Source organism: Phalacrocorax carbo, chromosome 18 (genome assembly GCF_963921805.1).
Source record: "Phalacrocorax carbo chromosome 18, bPhaCar2.1, whole genome shotgun sequence".
In the NCBI taxonomy this organism is placed as follows: domain Eukaryota; kingdom Metazoa; phylum Chordata; class Aves; order Suliformes; family Phalacrocoracidae; genus Phalacrocorax; species Phalacrocorax carbo.
Window position 1 is genome coordinate 1,580,760 of NC_087530.1, and position 24,903 is coordinate 1,605,662.

At 43.3% G+C, this 24,903-nt stretch overlaps 1 protein-coding gene across 6 annotated transcripts in view; it reads right to left on the bottom strand.

The window, feature by feature from the left end:
• The window catches only part of NEK6 (NIMA related kinase 6), a 68,935-nt gene that overhangs the window by 43,619 nt on the left and 413 nt on the right, over positions 1-24,903 (bottom strand). For 2 of the 6 annotated variants that reach the window (XM_064469006.1, XM_064469005.1), the window contains exon 1: positions 24,619-24,783. The exons of the other annotated variants lie outside the window; for them this stretch is intronic. The gene's annotated coding sequence lies outside the window, so the exon portion shown is untranslated. Of the gene's footprint in view, positions 1-24,618; positions 24,784-24,903 lie in introns of those variants that run through there. 6 annotated transcript variants of the gene reach the window in all.

The following is a 24,903-nucleotide window of genomic DNA, read 5'->3' on the forward strand; positions in this document are numbered from 1 at the left end:
AAAAATTTCAGAAATGAAAAGGATGCAGTGTTGGAGAATAGAACCTAACAAAAGTTACCAGATACAGAGCTTACTGTAAAGAGGCAAAAATAAATTCACCATCGCTGCCTGCAATGATCCTTCATTTTCATTCTAAAATTACCCTCCTCCCTACAGAGACCAGTGCGGTCTCCCTTCCCTTTAAGTATAAAGGTCTCGTTTGTGAAGTTCTGAGTCACAACGCAAAACAAAATGTAACCTTCATTTATGCTGGTGGCACAGCTATGAGGAGCTACGAAACCTACCCCCGGAACATAGAACTTCTACACATCACATCTTGGGTCTACCTTGAATCAAGTCATTTCACAGTATGACAAGATTAGTTTTATTTTGAGCAGTATTATAAAACCAAGCAAAAGCTTGTGGGTAACAGGAAGGAAAGAAGGACACAAGTACTTGGGTGAGAGGGCTCAAAAAAGAGGTTATAATCAACCATAACACAAACCAATTAGAAGGAATTGCAAGTGTGGTAGTCAGTTTTCACTTCTTAGAATTTAAAAAAAAAAAAGCGAGAAAAAAATTGAAAAGTTAAATTCCATAATGGCTGAATGGGGCAAAGGAACTTATTTCCCAAACTGGATGTACCAGTCTTGTCATTATTTAAAGAGGATGCTGGACATCTGAAAACGCCACGTGAGCCCAACAGAGAGCAGCATGGGTATGACCGCTCATCGCCCATGCAGAAATACCACGTTCCTCCGAGTGCGTGTGTGCAGCTGCACCACCTCAGCCTCTGGACCAGCCACCCTTGGCCACAAACTCCAGCTGTGACATTAAGACCACCCTAAGGGGTTTCCACACCTTCTCCCTCTCAAGGTCCCTCCCTGCAGAGGGAAGGCTCGCTCAGATGCTGCTGTTTCCAGGCCAGCACAACACTGCCGCCTGAAATGACGGTCTGCTCGCCTTCAAAACCTGTACCATGAAGTTGTACAGAGCTGCCCATCAGGCAGCTGAGATGCTCCTAGTGCTGGAGCAACAATGTGATCCCAGACTAACTAACCCTCCTCTGACAGAGCTGTGCACGGATTTCAGGAATGCTACAGTGAACAGTAACGGGGGCAGCTACGGGCTTTTGGCTGAAAGCCTGCCAGGAATATCTTCTGTTTGCAGAAACACAAGAGACCAGGCATATACATATTTTCTAGCCCTTCTAGGAAACAAAAAACCATACTTGAACTAGCAGTGTTACCATGTCTGAGCCTGACTCGGGGACAAATCCTAGTAATTTTATCAGCTATGCAGGGGACACCCAGAGTGGATCAGAGCGCTCCTTGCTCCAAGCCCGTCCTGGGGCCAGGCTCTGGTCCCAAGAGCAAAGCCAGTCCTCAAAATACATTCGCAGCATACACAGAACACGCACAATAAATACACTAACGTCCTTTCCTCACAAAAGACTGTATGCAGGTTTTTTGGGCTTTATTAAATAATGTTATTCATAGCTAGTTTTTCATTATCCACACACGCTCTAGGTAATGTGTCATTCAGAGTAGCATTTTTGCTGTCCTTAGCAGCAACTAGAAGCGTAATGGTGACAAGGGAAGATTTAGTGGCCAACGCAAGCATTTCCCGAAACTTGTTTCAAGAGTTCTGGCAAGTATTCACTCAGTGAAAGAGCACAACCTGACTTCATTAGTGTATTAATAGTGCATGCCTGGTACTTGGGCAATGACTAACTCTTAAATTAAAATACAAAGGTATTTTAAATATTTGGGGGAGTGGGGGAGAAAATATGATGCACAAGAATTTCTGTAGCAAGCTGCACTTGGTTCTTTTAACAGTTGTCAGTGAAACAAGCCTTTAGATCTGGGAGATCTGTCCCCACACCAGCTACCTAACACACACACACACGCAGTTATCGCGGAGGAAGCAGAGAAAAGGCTCTTGTTTCTTAAGCAAATGAACTTTCACTAACAAACACCCACTAGAAAAGAGTTGTGAGAGCTGGAGTACCTGCTGCATATAAATAGGCTAACACATGGGCTGTCTCAATAAAAACAGGTTTTCAGAGTTGGTGGTATGAAACTCCAGTGGAAAAGGGTAATCACTATTAATACAAAAAAGCCTGGTTTTAAGATTCCTTCAGTATAGGGCATCCGTAGGATTAATAGTAACCAGGTGAATACTTAAAAAATAAAAATACATCTCTTAATATCAACATTAAACTGCCCTACAAAATTTCTACCTTACGTTACACTGCCAGAATGATCTTAATTATTTTATTATTCATGAGTTGAAGAAAGGCCGTTTACTGAAGGAAGAACATAAGACATGTTCTTTCTCTTCCAAGTCCTCAAGCAGAGAGGATACACAGCTAGGGACTGCAGGCTGCTGACAGCCTCGCTTCTCGCCACTTATCTCCAAAGGAATTCAGAAATTTCACATTCACAGCCTTGAGATAAAAGGCGTGTCCAGGCAGTGTCATGTGAAATATCTGTGGTCTAACGCAGATCAAACATCGTATCTGCTGCGTCCTGCCTTCGGAAAGGACTACAGCTCAAAAAGAGAAAAGGGAGTTATTCCTGAATATGAGAACCCGAGTCATCTGATCATGCACAAATCTGGGACGTTCCTAGGAGAACCATAACTTCCCAGCTGCCATAAGGCAACTCCAGGTACAATTACTTACCGCGAGGGTTAGACAATGGGAAGGCCATTAACAGCTCAGAACAGCCTAGCTGCCAGGAGCCTGTACAGGAATGTATTAGATGGAGTATTTGGGTTTGATCACTGTGGTTTAAAGCACTACAGCTGGAAGCAAAGGAAGAAGTAAGAACAAAATATCAGCTTTGAAAAGAGATACGGCACAGCTCACATGACACCAGCTCCGAGCCCGCTGACACCTACGGGACAGCGTGTCCTGCTCCAAGCTGTCAGCTCGGCTATTCTTGGGCTGCGGGCAAGCGCGTTATAGGTAGACTGTAAGGGGGATCCCCAGGAAGGGGCTTCACAGAGGGTCTTCAAATAGCAGCCAACAAAACGAAGACACTTTATTATGTCAAAAAAGTACACAGGTTGCACAGAACTGTAATTCTATAAAATTCTATGGGTTTTTTGAGATTCTCTCTGTTAAAAAGTCAAACAAAGGAACCTTTAAGAATTTTAAACATGAAACTGCTGAGCAAAGAACATGGCAGTGTCTGACATAACTGCTTAAGACCACTGACTTCCACCCCCATTCCAGATACTTGCACTCTCCTGAGGAAGCGACCATGTTTTGGGCTATATTGTACTAATCCTGAAATTAATTTGGACATTAGCTGTAACATGTTAGATCAGAGTTATTTTAGACTGCTGAAGAAAACCAGAAGCACGTAACAAGTGTTTAAATCTGTTTAGCCACCCCCTATTCCATCACTCCATTCAGGCTACACAATCTGTGCATTAAGTTATCTCAAGGAATCCAACAGTTACCATGAAACTCTTCCTTGTAATTAACAGAAAGCATTTGAATGAGATGTAGCATACCAAAAGCTGGATCTTTATTCCTTTGAAAAGGAATGATCTTCTCAAAGTCACTTGAATGACTTAAAACCTCCCACCTCACTCAGGCTACATGGCTCAGGACAGAAATACCTCATGCTAAGAGAAGCTGTTTCTACATACAGCATCACAGGAATGTTAACCACACCGCAGAAAAAAGGCTGGACTACGTAACCTTTCAGCTTAGCTAAAGCATGTAATGCCTCATTAACTGACGGTGTTATTAACAGGTAAAGGAATTTTCCTTTAATAATTTTTTTAAGTAGCAGTCTTAAATGCAACACTTAATTCACAGACATCCAGAACCAGTGGTCACCATGTCTAAACCAAAGTGGGAGAAAATAAGTCTACTATCCTGGTGTATTTTAGGATGTAACTCTAACAGTTGGACCAAGATCAACAAATTTACTTTACATGTCACTTCTTAGAAGCAACAGTGTCATTGATGCAATACAGCATCAAAGAAAGCAAATAGGGAAAAAGAAAAAGCTATTGGACACAAAACCAAGTGGTGACAATAACGCTCCAGATCTGCTCTCATTTCCTTATGGGGGGATGGGAGGGGAGCAGTTGCAGACAAGTAATTGAAGATTTTTTTAAATCTGTTTAAACAGCCAAAGACAATACTAGGAAATAAGAGGTCTTGGAATAAGCTCTCTTAACATTGGCACGTTTTTACTTTACATTGTTCTCGCTCTGCACTTTTACTTCTCAAGTGAGAGGCCTTTTATTGCTGCTTCCAAATTTCCTACGAAGCTTTGCAGTGTCAAACATTTTCAGACCGGGTCTTGACCATGATGGTAAATGAAAATATTTTAAAATTGCATGAAGCTCACATGTCTTTCCAGAAAGTGGATAAAAGAACAGGCTCATCATCTGTGAAAGGCATTACAGGAACAACCTAACAGCTTTCTGGAATTACTATGAATACTCAAGTATCTCATAAGTCCCCAATAACACACACTCCTCAAACATCCACATGCACAAAAGGACTGTATACAGTTAAAAAAAAATCTCTTGCAGCATTTTGCAGCTTTTGAAGAAAGATTTCCACCCTACTTTAATCAAATGTGAAGCATTTACCTCTACCTCCGGAAAAGCAATTATCTGCTTTGGGAACTATACACTAAAAAAGAAAACAAACAATAGCAATTGGGTTCCAGTCCTGGAAAGAGGAATGGGTAAGCAGAGCAGATAACCATGTTTGTGCCTACTGGTAAAGCAAGCGCAGGGAAGATTTCACCAAGCTCTGGTGATGCAGCATTACTTCCAGGATATTCCAGCCAGGTCATGTTAAAGATATATCACAGTTGATTTAGTATTTGGGGTCAATTTTAATCAGCCAGCCAAATTCCAAATTGCTTGGCTTGGCTACCAACCAACGTAACAATGTTTACAACAGGGAAAGTGTGAGCAGTTCAGGTTACTTTCAAATACTAGAGTTTATGGTCATTCAACATTAGCAAAATCAGTTCCCTTGTATACGTGCCCTCTCTGGTTTACAGGAACAGACACAGGCTCGCTTCCCGCCGCACCAGCCACAAATGTACCTTTATCGTACCAAAATCAGAGGGAACTCTGATGAATACAGAATCCACTGATATTTCCAATTATTAAAATATTGGTACTTACCTGCATAGTATAAATAGAGTCATACATTGTCTTGGTAAAGCTTTTAACTTTCTAATACAAGACAGACATCATGGCAGGGTAGAGCCACGCACAAAAAATGGCAGCTCCCACATAGCTGAATGGTGCAGGACTGTTTGCCCGTACCTTATCCACTGAGGGAAAGAGCTTCCAAAAACAATGAAATGAAGTGGAAGACTTCAATTAAATCAGAGGCCAACTTACAACTGAATTCAGCATAGAGCTGCTTCACTTTTCCCAACAGCTCTTAAGGTATAAGCTGAGAAATTTTGAAAACGATGCACTGAAAATACCCAGAGTACCAGCAACTTCCATCTCATTTTCTTCAGGTTCGTATCTCAGTAGTTTTGCAGGCAATTCAGTTATTCTCTAAGAATTCAGAGTAAATTTAATAACATAATGGAGAATATGACCAAAGCCCACGTGGTATGAACAGCTTATTCTCTCAGACTACAGGTTGATGTAGGTTTGTCTGTCACCATGTGCCCTCCACTCCATAAGGGAATAATGCAAAAAGGAGAAACACAAACCTTATGTCCAACTATGCCAAAACACCTTAAAAAGAAAAGGCTCCACCCACACAGTAACATAAGTGACTGGCATCGTTGTCTTTAAGCATCCCACCACTTACTGTCACCCCTCTGCAGTACAGGTACCACTGCAGCAGTGCATACAGTGGCAGTATTCACAGGTAACCTGGAGCTTTTACAAAGCAAGGGAAAATAAAAACCCTCCTGTGCAGTTAGGTCCCCTACCCCATCCCGAGCTGCAGCCCTCTGTGGGTACCTAACTGTCCTTATGCCCCATCCGTCCCTCTGACGCCTGAATCAGTAGAAAGCAAAACAGAACACAAAACCCCATCGAACCCTGTGGTACCTTGCAGGTACCTGACAGGTGGGATTCTCACAGCAGAACAGCCATGGGCACTAGGTAGCAAAGGCCAAGATCATTAGTTATGAGACACTCATTAAGGAGCAGAACCTCATCAGCATCTTGGTGTTCAGTCTCACACACCCCATCGCCCCAGGTGCAGCTCCTCTCTAATCCGGCTTGGCGAGACAGCTGTGACCTGTCTAATCGGGTATCACCATGTGTCTCTGGGTGCCTCAAGCCCAACTACAGGCCAAATTATTTGCTCCCAGATGTATAATCAATGTGATAGGACCACGCACCTCTAAAGTAGACAGCAAAGCAGCAGTATGAGCGCTCACTGTTACAACCATTTTCTGCAGCAATACTCTTCACCTTCCTGCAAGACACATCAGGTGCCTCCACGTGCCCAGCGTTGAGCTCTGCTGCTGCCCACCACTCTGGAGGAGCCAGCAAACCCCAACGCCCCAGCCAGCGACACAGCAAGGGGTGGCACTGCACAGAGCAACCCCCTCTGTAGTACATACTAGAGACTTCACAGCTTTGGCAACGCAGAATGAGTCACAGCAATTACAGCTTTCCCTAGTACTGCCACAAAAAGTATTCTGCAGAACAAACTACGAGGTTTTCTGCTTTTGCACGGCTTCCTACTGTAAAAGTGACATGACTCCATCTCCAGGAGCCTCAGCGTTTCTGGCTGTGAAGTGGGTGCAGCTGTGCCCTTCCTGGAAACGCTACGGGGCTTTCTGTACCTCTGACCTGCTCCAATGCCCTCAAATATCATGCAAGATATATATACACGCTTTTCCACTCAGTTACTATAGCCCTCTCATACCCTCTCACTACGCAGCAACTTGGGAGGGGGAAGCAAGCAGCTCTATTTGAGTACCTTGTGTAGAACAAAACAAAAAGGCAAGTCTTGTATAGCTCCAGAAATCTGTCAGTTGTTTCAACACAGTCAAGTACATTACTGAAACTACTGCAGAAATTTCCATCTTTTAACATATACAAAAAAATGGAGTTTAACGGTGAAAATAAAACGTGCCAGTGCACATAAGCCTGGCTCCTAGGTCAGCTGTCGATACGTGCAGTGACGCGCTGCCGGTGGGAGCCCAGGCTCTCCCGCCTCCCCTGAGCCACCAGCACGCTGTTCACTGCAGAATCCCCAAAGACCGGAGCAATGCAAACTATTTTACAAAATAAACACAACCACATCAGTAACACTTTCTTCCTCTCTACTGCCCAATAATATTCCTCCTCTTGCTTGCTCATAAAATAAATCTGTCAGGATACTATACGAGATTACCTATATATTTAAATTATGATCTTGGCTTATGTTTACATTATCGCTCTGGTTCAGGGTACATGCCACGGGGAAGGCAGTCCAATCCTAGGAGAGTATTATTTTCGAGTGACTTTTATTGTCCATTATCTTACACCATTTCTGTCACAGCTATGATGTCTGGTAGGAATAGTTCACAACAGAAATATCTTTGTCGTTAGTATTCTCATTGCAATTTAGGCAGATCAACCTTTAAATCTCATCCATCATACTGAAGAGCTTTGGCAAAGCAAGCAGAGTAATATATGCTTCCATGCAAAACCTAATTACAGGCTAGGTTAAAAAGCCTACCCCATTCCTTCTGCAGTGCAAGGTGACGGGAAATCCTGAGCATCCCTTGGTTTCTCACTCTCCCTTTTTGCTGGTGAAGTGCATAACCCGTTCATTACAGCAGACTGATTCTGTCTGGCACATGACAAACTTACTTGAACCTAACAATTAAACTTCTGACAGCGTTTCCAAAAGCAGGGAGTATTTACTGTAAATGCTTGACAATTTTTTCTTCTCTGCTCATCTCTCTCAACAGTCACCTTATGATGACTGGAAATTACCATAAGCAAATAGCAGTCTAACATCCAAAAAACCCTCATGTTAATGTGAAATACACACCTGCCAACACTGAAAAAAAAAAAATGAATATGAATGTTAAAGGAAACGACATGAGGAATGCCACTGAAATGCATGAGACAGGAGGGAACACTGCAAGAGCAGACTTAAGTAATACAATTCAGTAAATATTAGTTCAGAAGGAGCTGCCTACACCACGGCCAGCTGGCTGGGGCGCTGCGGTGGCAAGGCCGGCTGCGACCACCGCCGGCCCCACAGAGGACGGGCTGCGCGGTTTGTCTGAGCAGCGGCTCCAGATTGCAGCACGGGAATCTAAGCAGGAGCAGAGGAACGGTTGAGTAGAGAGCACAGATATATCACCAGTAAAGAGTTTCAAAATTTTAGGCTAAGGATTAAGATGAAACTGTATCTATAAATATACACATGCAAGTGTAACACAGCATGAGTTATGTACACCTGCAAAGCCTGAGAAAGCATAATATACATGGAAGTGTGAAGAGACTCTTAAAAACAATCTATTAAGACTGCTCAGTTACAAAGCTTTGTTAGATTTAGTAACGCCATCCATGACCGAAGTGCTAATCTATTATCTAATATAACTTTACTCATCCTCATTGACATAAGCTTTAAAGATAAATGAAAACTGGCAGAAATCAACTTTCCCAGCCCACGGAAGCTTTAAAGGGTAGGCCCTGGATCTAGTACTGAAAGTAATAAAAGCCTCAGTCACCAAACACAGTTAAAGACAATAGTTGCGTTCAAAGTAAAATTTTCTTTATCAATATTTTTAAGTACTAAGGACCCCAGCTGTGTTTAACTCAAACTTTATTTGAATTTAATTTAACAGATGGATATTTTTTAAAACTTTCAGAAGCACTCCTCACCCAACCTTAAATAACTCCTGTTAAGAGAAGTTACAAATACTCAAACTATGGAACTGACCTCACAATAAGAAAATACAAAAATATATTTATGTATTTATATATTCAAAAATTTTACAAGTAGCTGCTGCCCAATCAAAATGCAGAAACCAAGTCGCAGCCCTCAGCGAAGACTGTACCTGCAATTTATAAACCCCTAAGAAGGATGAGGATGTTTGTAATAAATTGACCACAGAGCGAAACGGTGTTTTAATCACACCTTGCAGTTTATAAGCGTTGGAATTACCCTGAAACAGGTGCAGATGGGTTTGTGTCAAGATTTTGTGCAGACCTTTTGTTAAGACTTTGTGCAAACTAGATTTTCACCAGCCAGTAACGGAGTGCTGGCTTCTCGAAGACCCAAAATCCACTGCCTAAGAATGTTTTAGTAAAATGGCTGAAAAGCCCTAGAGCTTTTTCGTACTATGTCAACAACTGATATTCATTAAACAAATGCTGTGACAGACACTGTAATTCATTGTTCCATACCTAGAAGCAAAATGACATTAAGTCAACTATTTAAAGCTGTTCTGAGCCGTCTCACTGTAGATGTCAATAAAACAAATGCTTTCTGCCAATAATTAAGTATCTGTGTCAAACTTCCCACTCTCTTTCAAACCACTCTCCTCATCCAGCTCAGGTCCATATTCCCATTTTAAGCAAGCAAGATTATAATTTCAAATACTCTGTATTCTAGTTTGTGGAAAAATCTAGTAAAATGACTTGAAAATAGCAAGGTCTGACAGGGTATTTTCCCCTCCATGACTCTATTACTATGCCTGAAGATGCTGCTTGAGTTTATACTATGCTTTCGATGGAACCTTTCATACACCCATTACCTTCATCAGTTCTCACCACCAACCAAGAAGGTAGCTAGCTTACTTCTAATTTTGGTTTTAAAAGGTTTGATTTAAGGATTGTGTTGGGGTTTTTTTCCCCCTGCGTGTAGTATCAGCTCCCTAGAACTTGGTCCTAAATCAAAAGACATAATTGTTTGAAAAGCCTTCTGAATATTCCTTAGATGCTATTTAGCTCAATCCATCCACTACAAGGGATGGTTTCGCACAGTTCCTATTAAACAGTCCTAGGATCAGTGCCAAGAGTACTTGGGGATTTATGGTTATGGCTAAATAATCAATGTGATAAGGTAAATGGTCCTTTTCACCAGCCTAACTGGACCACTCCTACCTCTTATTTCACTGTTTGGGATTTCCTAGTGCAACACCACGTGTAAATATTTATGTACTTTATGTAAGATGTAGAAAAACATCAAACACACAATCCCATCTAAAACTAAGGATGGATGGCAGTCAGCAGTGTTTAAAGTGACAATAGTTCCTCTGAAGACAGGTAATACTGTAAACGCAGTACAGCAACACCAGGTTGCCTTTTCCCCACAGTTTTCACTTACATATGCTTGAGATAAAGTAAGAAGCCAACACACTTTAACTTCTATTCTTCCTAGTTGCAATTTTGAGCCTTCCAGAAATATTCAACTATATTCATTTTCACAACCTCTGAAACTTTAGAGATAGACCTCTCAGGCCGCTACTGGTGCTAATGAAACACATGTTAAAAATAAACACATACTAAATCTACCTGGAATTTTACTGTATTGCTTACTAAGCATGCAACAACATGCTCACCTTTTAATTTATAATGCAATAAAGCTTTCAAGCCTGAAGCCAAATTATTTAAGAACATTTCTGTTACCCTTCTCAGAATTCATTCATTTCTGATGAAGGAAAGATTAAATATAGGCTGGAAATATATTCATAACGTATACATTCACAGAAACTGCCAGACATTTTCACATCATTAAATCATAACTGAAATAAGTTAACATCACATACAGCTATGAAATGCGCACTGTCTGTACCAGTAACGTCAACTTCATTATCACACTGGCTGTATGGTCTCCCTTCCACATCAAGGGAACAATCAGCTATTTGCACATAAGTAAGCAAACTTACTGTACTACCAGCAAGTTGACAATCTACATGTGAAATACAAACAGTTTCCACTCTCAATCGACATCTGAAGAGCCCTTGTAAAAAAGAAGAGCCAAAAATCAAGTAGCAGGGAAGACTGATTGTTCCCAACCTATGGCAAAAACATCCAATTTAAGCCAATCCCTAAAATTAGTTGTGCGCAATGGAAACTTAGAATCCAAACTACTTCCACAGCTTGTTCCTATCGAGACACCTTTAGCAACTATCTCAAACAAGAGCACAAGCAAATGGATCATCTTAAGCCAGGGAGACGAGAAACAGAAGTAACATCCAAAGTACAAAATAAAATAAAAAAATTAAATTAGCTCTGCTGCTACAGCCCCAAAATCCAAATGTGGGAACTGTTCAGCCTGGTCTGTTCTCAGTAACCTTAACAAACATATGATCTTAAATCCTAACAAAGTTTTCTATAAATACGTATATACATATGTGATTAGAAACACCACCACTTAACACGGATGAATCCTGTTTAATGAGCGTACTTCCAAGCACTTGACAAATATTAAGCAAACTTCACAAAGATACTTATGAAAATGCTGTAACTCAAATGTTTAAGGAAAGCTTAGGTGGACCAAAGTAAAAGAGCAAGCCCATGTCAGATGGGCTCAAAATCCATGAAACCTGCTGCAGCCACTCTCTTCCTGCAGTTTCTCTCTAGAGCCATTAATTTGAGTCTTTAATAGCCGACATATCTGTCTCAAATACAGGGGAAAGGAACAGAGGAAGATATATATATATGCACACACAGAGATAGCGATATATGTTCACCCAACTTCAAAACATCGGAACAACAGCTTGAAGTATTTACATTTCTCATAATCAGAAGTAAGAGGAAATGATGCCGAGAATTTATGCAGCCCAGCCAATCTGAAGATTCATACGCTTCAAATCCAAAGGCAACTTCAAAGCCACCTCATAAAACCCTACGCAAAACCTCCAAGCAGCCAGATGCCAGCACTGCAGGAAGAACTTTCACAGCATCTGGATCTTGCAAGTCACAGCCAAACGGAAGCACAAACTCTTCCCCCTGTAAAAAGATTTAACATTTTTTCTACTTACAAAAATAGCTACGTTAGAAATATGTTTGTACTTCTTCCACCTCAAAATATGCTGAATAACACTGTATTATCAATATTGCTATAGGGTATCTTCGCTAGACTAAACAGTCAGCTTCCCTACACCTTCCTGAGTATCCGGAACTAATGGCATCGGTTTTCCGAACATTCACGGAGCTCTTCAGCTCATATCCACACTTCTGTATTGCTGTAGATAAGGCATCGCCATCTCCCTTTCCACATGGGCACAGTTTTCCTTAAGAACAAGGCTCATTCACCAGTGCCTTGCAGTTCAAGGCTACAGGGTAAAACACAAAAGATCTGTTCTTTATGAAGTCTGCATAGCTACTTTTATTACTTATTTTGATGACAGACAGGGTTAATGAAGTTCTTGTGGAGAACTCTCCCTTTCCTGGGCTAAATGCCCAAATTCTTTTAGGATTCACAAGACTTGTCTATTTAAATTGGGTCCAATTTTTTCCCCCTACAGAAAGGCCTGCACAGAATGTTCTGAAGAGAAACTGGGAATTAACCTTTCCAGAAAATCATAACTAACTGTACAAGCTCTGTATAAGAGACAAATCACATTCCACACTATATTCTGCCCTCTATGTAACAATTTCCTATTATTCTAATAAGCTGCAATGTCAAAGCATAAACTCAGTATCAGGTTATTAAAAACCATAAGCTTACTCATGCAAACAAAAATCATCTATCCCGCCCACCCTGCGTTTCTTTCCCAACCTCCCGACTGTCAAGACACTGCACTGATCTCAGATTAATACTATGCTGTTAGAACAGAAATTCACCTATTCGATGGAGCTAGAAAAATTACGCTTTACTTAAGTCGACAGCTCCACAGTTTCAGTTCCAGTTTCTTGCCTGAAAAATCTCTACAGTATACCATGAGGTGCCTTTCAGGTATTCCCAGCTCTACAGCAATCTATCGATCAGAGACCGAGCAGTTTTGCACCATACAGGTACAAGAAATCAGCAGAGTGGAGAAGAGTTGCCCTGCCCTGGTCCTTCCTTCCCCCTAAAACTGCAGTGCACCTCACAGTTGTTTTGCAGACGCTACACAGTCCTCCAGATAATAATATAAAAGACGGCACTTGTGTCAGAGAGCATGAAACTGAAGAAATAACAGACCTTTGCAAAGGCCTTTACATTGTGTTTCCAAAATGCTGCAACTGTTCTACCTACCACCAGGTACCTACTTATCAACCACAGACAGCCATTCTAAGTACTTAGGGTTAAAGCACTAATGCAATTAAAAGGAATAAACAAAATAGTCCAGCTGAGGCACAGAATGCAATTTAGCTTTCAGCACTCTGTGAACTCAGTAAAATATAATTTTTCAACCATCTCAAATTACCAGTTTTTACAAGTAATTATGCAGAATGCAGCTGAAAATATCTACCATGGACCAGTTCACCAGCATTCAGACAACTGTGTGCCATCAGATATTTGCACAAACACAAAGGTTTGTTTCAGAAAGGAAACACAAATATTTACAGTATTTCAAAATAAGCTACAATATGGCTTAGTAATATCAATGCAAATTATGTTGGCGCTTTATTAATACCTGTGAATAACACACTACTACTCATCAATAGAAATAATTTTTCCAAGTTCAGCAAAACCCACATGCAGCTATCCTCGACCAGTGAAGCAGCAACACGGCAAAGGAAGTGCAAAAGCAGAAAAATTAAATCTAAAGACCAGTGACAGCCAAGGATCAAACTGACCTAGTGTAAAACACACCAGCTTCAAGAGCCAGTAGAAAAATATAAATGAGTAGTGAGGTAGCAATTTATTTGGAAATGACACGAATTGCTGTATTTAGTGTCCAGACTTGACTGGAGTCAAAGCTGGGACAAAACACGCCTGTCCCGACTCCTACTCTACTCTGCTCTAACCCCTAGCCAGTGTAACAAAATAAACATGGATCACCACAGTGATGTCAGCAGGATCCTGCAGGGATTTATAGATATTTGGAAAGCAAAAAGAACGTGTGGGCAAGGTTTCTATAAAAACAACAAAGCCGTTCCGGTAGCACACATTCTTCTGAGTGGACGGAGTTCCCACACTACAACCAAGAGCTGCATAACAACTTGTTTTAAAAGGGTAAGTGTGTGGAAAAGGGGAACACACACGTAAGAAAAATGAGATATTTAAATAAATAGAAAATATTTATTAATCAACTTGCAACATCTGCCAGTTGGTTGACAGACATGGACTATTTCAGATCAAACAAAGGCAAGGGAGAGGTGAATCCAAAGCCGCAGAAACACAGACCTTCAGTGTAAGGAGGCAGAGGCAAGACTACGCCATCCAGTTTTAGAGGCCAAACCTAACTTTTAGAACACAGCAGACGGCAAGGAGAGTTGCTTTGGCACAGCAGCTAGGGACCCCAGCTCCACTGCACAATGACTCACTCCCTGAAGGGTTTACAGCTTAAACCAAGCCAAAAGCCTACTAGTAAAATGATAGTTAGCCTACAGAAGAACACAACTGCCACATGCTCTCAGCAAAATGCACAGCCATGTACTTGCAAGCATCAGTATTTCATCCTATGGTGACAGCATGAAGCAAAAACTATGGACAACAGCAACTGAGCCCGGAGGGGCATCATGAACAAAAGCTACACTGGTTATTACTGCTGCCTGGTGACTTAAGAGTAGATACAAGTTTAGATATGTTCTTGTATAACAAATTAGAGACAGCCTCCAAAGGGAAACTATAATCCCCACATCATCTCATTGCTTTTATCAAACCCATTAATGCCATCTATGTCACCAAAAAAGCAAGCAAGCTGGCAATCGGCTGTCCCCAGTTTCAGATGAACAACAGCAAAGATAACATGCGACTTAAGTCTGGCAAGACTCGTGATGAATGATTCGTTTCAAACTTTACTTCCTTTGGAGGACCACATGTAAACAGGTTGTTTAAAAACACACACAACGCTCATCTCCTGCCAACCCAGGCTTCACTTTCACTGAAGCTTTTCTAGCTGACCAACTTCTCACACGCCAGCTGGGAGAAAGCCACTGCCAGCTTCTCCTGCCAGTCCCACAAACTCTGAAATAAGCTGACAAAAGGCAGGAGGGCACCTCAGAGACCTGTGCCATGGCCACACTGTGCAGGAGAGAAGCAGCAAGCACAAAGCTCCTACACATAGCTGCCTTCAGGAAAATGTAAAACCAAATACTCCAAAGGTGCGCCTAGATGTGAATAAGGTGACTAGGAGAAGATGATCCAAGCAATGCTGAAGTATTGTTTTTCATTGCCTTGCTGTTGACGGAATGAATGATGCTGAGGCAGTAAATATTTGACCTTCCTATCCTGAAAATGAAGTTATTGTTTCCTTCATAACCCTTTGACATTTTTCTAATCCATAAGCAAACAGAATATTGAGGGGTTTTATGGAAAAAAAACCAAACCAACCAAACCAAAAACCAGGAAACACCATAGTGTGATGTGCTTTCAAAACAACCAACTCCAAAAAACCCCTGGCTGAATCTTTGAAAAACAATACGCGCTTCATTGAGAACAACATCATACAGTACATTTTACCAAAAATGCTGCAACGTCTGTTTGTCCATGAGAATGAATCACGGTTTACCTCTGGGAAGAAAGAAAAGTGCAACTAGAGCACAGGCTCCTTCGGGGACTTATTACATGCTCAAAAAGCCATCACAGATGGTGAAACCTGCTTTTGCAGCAGAAGCTTCATCTTGAAAATAAACAACAGAAAAACAGAAGAAGGGTCTTTCTTCTCTTTGGTCTATTACACTTCAGCATTCACAGGTAACAAAAAGGAAGAGACTGTGGCACTAGACTATTTAGAATCTTTGGCCTTATCGACCTTAGACTTTCCAGAAAATTTCCTACCATCCTACTGTTCCCAAGAGCTAGTGGCTGCACGAGCAGTCATGGGTGTTCCCCACACCCAGGATGTCCAAGTCACCAGCAATTTTCTTGACTACACATACCCCTCTCCCACCAGACAGCTCCAAACTTATGCTCAACAGGTGAAATGCCACAGAAAGAGGGCATGCGCCTTCGCGACACAAGGATCACCACAGTCAGGTCGCACGGCTGTGGTAACGCTGATGGCAGCAGGAGGAGCAAGAGGAACACGGCAATTTAAGGAAGCAGAACTCCAGTGCTGGGAGATGCTTTTATTCTCCCTTTCCGTAGGCCAACTGAAACCCCATAGAGTCAGAGCAGATTTTCACTTTAACATGGACAGCCACAGTGAGAACATAAATCAAGCCAGCCATCCCTCCCTACTACAGGGCCAAACCCTCCCCTAGAGAGCTGTGTGCTCACAGCACAGCAAAATACTTGACTTGTAGTAATCAGTTTCATCAACAGACATTCAAAAATATTTAAACATTATTTGCATTGATTTTGACTTAAGTAGCTGCAACTTGATTAACAGTCTTCTCAGAGAACTGCTGGGTGTTTTCCATCTCCCTGCATTAGTGCTGAAACACAAAAGCTAAAATAAGTCATCATAGTCACTTTGAAGTACAAACCAGGGAGACTACAAGAAATCCCAATAAATAAGTCACAGAGTAAGTTATTGCATACCTGAATATATATGGAACTAAGAGCAACTACAGGTAAAGAATCATACCCAATGCTGTTTACCCTTGGATGGTAAAGTTCTTACAACTGACATAATGTTATAAATTGAGTAATTGACCCGCGAGGAAGTACGGAGCTCAAGAGAGTTAAAAATTACCCTATAAATACCATAAAGATTAACAGATTTGTAATACCCACCCAAGAAGCACTTACTCTAAGTAGAATGATTATGAAAACACAGCAAGAATATTTACTACATAGTACCGCGTTCAGTATATACAGACTGCCACAAAAGGCAGCACTGGTTCTTAATATAGTGACAGCTGAAAGTCACCACTTAGATTTCCCGACTGATTAAAGGGTAGCATACGGACACACACACACACACTTGTGACTTATTTGCTTCTTTGGAATACATTCATATGTTTTCAAAAACCCTTCTCAAGGTCGTTTGGGGTTTGGTTTTTTTTTTGTTCCATTTCAACATTTTTGAGACTTAGGTTTTGCACAACTCTGACAGAAGAGCTAATGAAATTCTGACAGCACAAAGCAGAACTTCCATGAACAAAAGGAGGGAATTTGTGCATCCATGTTTTGTTGATACCGATTCTACCCCAAGTCCCTACTCTTGGAGGAAAGGAACCTTAAAACATCTACAGCTTTTCTCCCCACCTCCTTGCTGTAACAACATACGTACGCCCTGAGAACCAGAACCCACCACAAACCCTCCAAGGCAGGTGTGACATTCAGAGCTTTCCTACGCAAGAAACAAGATGTTCCAACAAGGAGAAAACCCACTCCTTTTCAGGACAGCAGGGACAAGTGTCCACAAGGTTAAGAATAAGACAGAGACAAACTGAAATTCCTGAAAGGAATTGTATTTAATGTACTGTGAAGTTGCAATCCACCCTGTAGGTCAACATTCCCCAATTAGTGCATCATCTGTAGCGGTTCTGATCTCCAACTCCACAGTTTAAAAATCACTAGGTTAAAAAAAAAAGTTATTCTCCCAAGTGAAAAAGGACAGTTGGCTCTAAGGAAAGAAGGAAAATTGGAACTTCTGTTATCCTGTACCACTGGAGCCAGGAGATAGCGGCTGCCTCGGAAGCAAGCACCACCAAGCAGTGAGTATGGACAGAAGAGCTCAGGCTGTGCTACCTCCCAGCACACCCGGCTCCAAGAGGGAGCAATCCCAACTATCCAGCACCCGTTTTTCCTGTCAGCATGGACTTAAAGCTCCACTTCATGCACGCCACGAGTTTTCAACAGAGTGGTGGATATTTCCCACCTCATAGCAAGTGGGCTTCTCAAAGACCGAACGACAAAAGTAACTGGAGAACAGTATCTGTCACTGAGCTCTGCAAAATGAAAGACTTGCAAATCCTCCCCAGGGCGTGGAGCAACACCTGCTCCATCAGCAGGCTGGGCCAGGCGCAGGGTCACAGCCCTTATCAGTTCGGTTTTTGACCCCTGAAGTAGTAGCGTGCTAGGTGAGGCAACTATGAGTCACTCGGATATAGTGCATGGAAGAGCAGGATGACGAAAGCGTCCCCCAAATGGATGGCGTAACCAGTCCTGGGGAATCCCACCCAGACCAAATACCAAAGGATGTTTCGGGCCCAAAAGGTGGGATGCTGTGTTGAAACAAGACACTGAGACCTCCTCAGGAAGGTCCCTCAGCTGTCTCCTGGCAATGCTGAAATGCATGTCTGGGGACGCACCAGCCAGGCTGTTGACAGCCATTCATTTTGTAAATAGCTGTGGCAGCGCAAGACATCATCATCCCCCTCCTCAAAGGGGAATCTCTGCCCTTTCCTCTAGCATGGCCACCCTCGGGTTTATTACCCTTGATTCCTCAGATAAGTTGCTTTATAAGAGGTTTAAGCTCACTGAACTAGCATTGCCTGAAAAGTGCCAGGGAGCACTCCCACACGTCGCTCTGCCACCGGCAATGCAAGATCAGGAACCAATAACCAGAGGGCTTGTTTCCAAAAAACAACCCATCCACTGAACTAAAACAACCAACCAAACAAAACCCACCACCACCAAACCAGCATATTACACATCATACTGAGATAGATCAGTCCAGAGGTGCAGCCACATTTTAAAGACACGGTGAGCTGAAACAAGCACAGACCACTGCGCCTGCCAGCTCCCCACAGAGAAGTCAGAATAGCTTCAGAATGAGAACTGCTTGAAATTATGACCAAAAACCAGTCAATAGTTTGATAAAACAACAAAATAAACTGCCTTCCTAAAAAGTAAATGCATTGATTTGTCAGGGTTGGTGCCCGAGGTCTGCCCAAAGGCAGGGGATGGCTTGGCACCTACTTTGATTCATCATTGGAAACACACACAGAGGTTGGAGTCCAGAACTGGAGACCGAAGTTACTCAAAGCAGATAAACACAGAAGCTTTTAAAAGTGTCTACAGATTATAACATACCTGTTAAAAGTCTGGGGAGGGGAGAAAAAAAGAAAAAAGAAAACAAGATGGCAAGGAAACAACTATAAGGGAAAACGCTTTATGGCAGCAGCAGCAGAAACTGTTTAATTTAAAAAGAACAATCTTACCATCTTCTGCACTTTGTGATCGAACATGCTGTAACTATTTTAATGTTTTACAACTGCCATGGTGCGCTACCACGTAGATAATTAAAACAGCATATCCAGTTTACAATCTAAAACGAAATTGAAGTAGTACTACCCTTTTCTGCCATCTTGAGATGTTAGCAGAAAACACTCAGCTCTAACAGAAACCATTACACCTTTCACACCTGCTCTTTTTCGGACTTCATTGCACTTGGACTTTCTTAAAAATATGGATTTGCTACAAACCTCAAACGTCCTTGACAGTTTCTAACCTACCCAATTTCGTTGTGTAAAACAGAGTACAACAGGACAGACAATCCCACCTTGTCTTACTGAAACACAGCAGACTCTGAAGAAGTAAGTCATAAACTACCTGCAAGTCTTTTTTTTTTTTTTTTGAGATGTAATAAATAATGCATTCTGACTGCTAAACAAGCATTTGTGAGGTTTCAAGAATGCTTTGGAGTACAAAATTCCTAGAGTCTCATTCACTTACACCACTTGGTTTCAAATAGAGTCTGCTGTCGGTTCACTTAATCGTGTAACAGGAAACTCAAATTTGACTAAAAGGTTGTATTATATTACTACTGGGTTTATATGGAAACCTTTTGAGAAGTAAGAAGCTACGGGGAAGTTTTTTTTTCCTCTCCCATCTGCGACAGACAGCTGTTCGTGGCCTGGAATCTCTGATAGCAGACACTTAAAGTAGCACCAAGCTGAAGTAAACACTTTAGAAATTTAATTTCTTTAATTGTACTGACACCGTAAAATTATTTGCAATTTATTGCATCGTGCCACATGACAAGCTGTATCATATGACTAAACAATGGCAGCTAAATATATGGTTTTAATTGAATATTTTTTTTTCTGAAATATTTTAAAGTGTTAAAAAACAATCCCAGAGACTTCTCAGCCACGTACGGCAATGGTGCTTACAGCAAGTCCAGATGTTCCAATACTTAGCACAGGTTAGAACTTGAAATAATCTTGATCCAATCCAATATGCATATAAAAAAATAAGGCAAGATAGAAAAAGACCTATCTACCCATAAAAAGATTTGACAGCTTTACAGACTTCTGCATTCAAACCACTATTAAAAATAACTCCCTGTGGTTTTCTGTTTTTAAACAAAATTTAGCTAAAAGCTCCAGAACTGCCCTCTCTGTTACACGCTTACACAGAACCTCGGTTCTCCCTGTCCTACATTTCAGCCAACTAAAGACAGCTGCTGCCATTCCGGCTTTAAAAACCAAACACGCACACCTCCACACACGCCCCCAAACCTGTAAGACATTCTTAAACAAGTATTTTATAGGACTTAGTTTTCTATGTAATTTAGACACATCGCAGCAATTTCAACCTGCTGGGAAAAAAATGCTATGACTTGAAATTCGGTTTTAAATCTGGATTTTGCATGCAAATTTTTTGGCTTCTGTTTTTTTTCCCTTCAAAAAGAAAAATATCGCCTGCGCCAACAGCACCTCTCAGTTTGAACACAGCCGCCTTCTATCTCCTAGATACCCTTTTTTCCCCTCCTTTTAACTTGAGAGAGACAGTTCTACACTGGAACATGGAATTCAGAAGTGGGAATCACATCACATCACGTCCAGCGTGCTCTGCACCCGACAGACTACAGTTCCCTTAAGAGCATCAGGCCAGAAGGGCCCAGCCTGCTCTCCCAGCGCCCGTCCCAGTCCCTCGTGGCAGCAGTGCTTCGATCCCTCAGTGGGTCAGCTCCTCTCTGCAAAAAGGCAAGGACACAGCCAGGGAAAACACAAACTGCCCTTTCAGCAGCCACAAAGAGAACAGTGGTTCAACTCTCTTATTTCATCAAACATTTTTGGGTGCGTTTTTTTTTTCTCCACTCCTTCCTTCTTGGTTCCTTAGTTTTACACCAATTTACCAAGCTGAGCCAACACACCAACATTCAGAATGCCAGCCCTGGCACAGGGGAGCAGAGAGCAGGGGGCAAACCAAGCTGGCTGATGTTAGCTCAGCCATCCAGGGACTCTACGCGATGCTGAGACAGACCACATCTTCCCAATTCTGTTATCCTCAGCTTTCAGATAAGCCGTACTTATCTTCCAGGGCACTTAGCGATCTACCAATGAAAAGTACAAGGAACTTGCTGAGTACTTGCATGTGCTTGCACTAAAGGCTTTACAAAGGGAAGGGTGAGTGTAATAAATGCAGCACTAACAGGACTTAGTAACAGAAGAAACCATTCTCAAGGACTCTGCCTTTAACAGGACAGCGTGTTAATTCTGTCCATTTTAGACAACCTTTAACTTCCACGATTTTATACTGGGAGAGGCCATTTTGTCCAGTCCACAGCATGTGGCACAGACGTACATGAGCTTCCTCTGCCTCCATGCCTGTCCTGTAACCAGTAGCAGAGCGGGTCACCGTTTTCTTGCCAAAAGCCACACTTTCAGGGTCCTCAGCGAACCATATTTCAACTGCACAAGTATTTAGTACTTACTTTCAAAATTGCAAGAATGTTTTTCTTGCACCTTGCATTTATACTGGATACAAAGACATATATCACATAATTTCCTACGAACAACCCGGTCAAGTGCCTGGAGAGGTGTACACTGAATTAGTCACCATCATTCCCATAAAAGGTAAAACAGCCTGGTTAAGTGAGCTCACAAGACAAATGCAGGGGTGCATGTCACAGGTAGAATGGCTATTTGTGACTTCCTGAATCATAATTCTGTGCTCAAACCGTACAGAGCATCACGGCCACCATCCATCCAGGCACGCGTCAAGTTGTAGTAACACCGAGGAAGTGGCAATTAAAAACACGTTCACTCACTGGTAAAGAGGAGCCCAACTTCTAAACTGAAGTTCTATGTATTTGTTTTTCTCATTTGCTGGAGATCACCGTGAACAACCCCTTCTATAAAGAAGACCATCTGAGAAAAGCAAATTAGATTGACAAAAGCTAAAACACAAGCTAGGCTCTTAAACTCCTTTTCTGTAAGGACTGTATCCCAACGATTTTGTTTAGCACAGAGAGAAAAACCAAGCCCCAGAGGTCACACTGATGCCCTCTTTCATCATTTCTTTTTGAAATCTTCCTCTAGTACTTCCTCTGCTCTTCCAGCAACATACAGTCAATGTTCTTACTTTAAATTCGGAATGGACAGGTTTGATTTCTACCGCCTGCCCCACTTGTTGGCTGCTCTGGTTCACAGAGTCTAGTCTGTACCGCCAGAGTTTGCTGGGTGTACATTCTCCATAGCCTTGGGATAAATACATCTGGCACCACATAAAGCAGGAAAAGGTGTTAAAGTGCATCCACTAATTTGTCCTCCACACATCTAGGAAGCGTGCTCTGAAGGTGCACGGGAGGTGGACTTGTGGGCAACTACAACTCATTTTAGGGCTCGGAAAGGAAAGGCAGAGCACGAGAAACACCACACACACACACCCTGGGTATTTCTGGCTTCTCGCCCCATACTGAAAAAATATTCATTTTACCCTGAGTAAACAATCATTAATAGATCGTTCAGTATGCAAAACAGTCTTTAAAGCCATTGAGAGAGGCCTTCAGACCAACGGGTAGGTCTGAATAAAGCCAAAAAGCATGTTGTAAGATAAATCTCAGAATCTCCTGCCATTTTCTCTAGCACAGCCCTGATTATTACAAGACATGAGAAAAGCCAGCGTAGACTCAAAATTTTCAATGCGCATTTAAAGTATTACATATTAACATAAAACTTTTCCGGTAGGATAACAGAAGGCTAGTACTACCAAAAAAATCTGTTTCCCAATGTGGGTTTGGCATCAAAATTATTCATCTTCACCTGATTTTCTCCCAACAAAGTAAATACTGAAGGATCTGGAAAGGTGTATTGAAACTTCTATTCAAATTATGCGTCCGTCCTCTCTTGTGAAACACGTATTTGTCAAGAAACTGAATTCCAGAGGAAGGAGGGAAAACAAAACATGCAGAAGTGCTTTATATTTCACAGGTGTAAGACACCAAAAAGGTTGATTCTGTTCTCTCAAGTCCCTTTTGGGTGACAGCAGTCACTCCCATTCCATCTAGAAGTCTCACTTCCCACAGAAGATGCTCTTTTTCCACCATAACAAAAGTTCCTCTCAGCCCCCATTTTTTTTTTAGGTCTCAAAGCGCAGAGCCATAGGAAAAAGGGGCAGCAGTACTCTTATCTAGAAAAAGTTCCTCTTTTTTTTCCTCTGCTGTTGCTTAAAAGAATATGACTGCCACAAAGAACGTCGACAGGAAAAAAATGACAGTGGAAAGAGTTTGACTCAATGTCAAGAGATGTCTCAAAATGTAAAAACTGTAGAAATGCTGCAGAAGTTAAACGGTTGGTTATAATGATTCACACAAAAAAAATATTAACTTTTAAAGGAGACACAGAAATGACAGCAAGACAGTCATAACGTGTCAGGAACTTGCATCACTGGACTTCTAACTGCTACAATATTTCCTATCAAACTACTTATACTGTGATAAAGCCATAGGCAATCACCATTGGCAGAAATATTCCGTGTGTGCGAACAGACAGACAAACAGATGGAGCTCCGAAATCCACCATTATTCTAAAGAAGCATAAATCACACTTTGGAGGGAGTAACATGTTGGGAGGAAGAAAAAATGGTATTTCATAGTTCGGCTCTAACGTGCTCTCTCAAAAGCGATGCGGTAATCCCTAAAGCGCCGGGTTTATCTCGGAGTTCCCATCTCCTGAGACAGCGCAGGGGAGAGCGCCCCGAGAACAGGTAACGCCGCTCTCCCGGGAAGGGTGCGGGGATCGCCCGGGGCTGCAGCCGCCTGGGGGGGTCTCAGGGCAGCGCCCCGGGCCTCCCGGGGACCCCGGCGTTTTCTGCGCCAGCCCGGGGAGCCCCCAGAGCCTCCCGGAGGGGAGACAAATTAGCGAGAAGCACGTACCGGGCTCTCGGTGGGCAGCGGGGTATGCGGGGCGCGCCTGCGGGAGCCGCTCCGCCGGGCCCGGGTCTCGGCAGCACCGCCGCTGTGCGCGGGGAAAGGGAGAAACAAAACCAAACCCCAACCAGAAAACCAAAACCCTCCAAAAACAAACTCTGCGATGACGCCAAACCCCACAAACATCCGTATTTTTATACGGGTTTTAACTTTGCTCACGCCGCCACGCTGCCAGACACCCCCTCCCCGACCGGAGCCGACGCCGCCCCGCGCAGTTTTGGTGACATTCCCGGTGGTTTCCCGCTCCTGCCCGGGCACGTGTTGGCCCCGGGGCCGGCGGCTCCCGCACCGCGGAAGGCCACGAGGCGCCGCGGCCCGTACCCCGCGCCGGGACACCCGGACCCCCCCTCCTCCCCGCACCCTCCGCTGGCCCCGCGGCGCGGGACCGGCCGGGGCTGCCCGGTGGGGACGGCGGAGGCGCGGCAGCACCGCCTGAGGGGCCGCGCGGCTCAGGGGCCCACGGCGGGCACACCCCCGCGCGGCGCGGCCCGCGGCGGCGGGGACCCGTCGTGCTCACCTGCGGCCGGCGAGGCGGCGGGGAAGCGCCGGTGCCCGTGGCGGAGGAGGCGGGCGGGAGGGGAGGGAAGGGGAGGGCGGCGGCCCCCACAGCCCCTCAGGCCAGCGAGCGAGCGGCGCCGCGTCCCGCAGACAACTTCGTCGCGCGCCCGCCCCCCCGCGCGCGCGCGCGCTCGCCCGCCCCCCCGCGCACGCACGCGCCCGCCCGCCGCCGCCGCTCGGGAGCGCGCGCCCCGCCGGCTGCCACGCAGGCCGGGCGGGCCGGGAGCGCGCCGCGGGCCGGGGC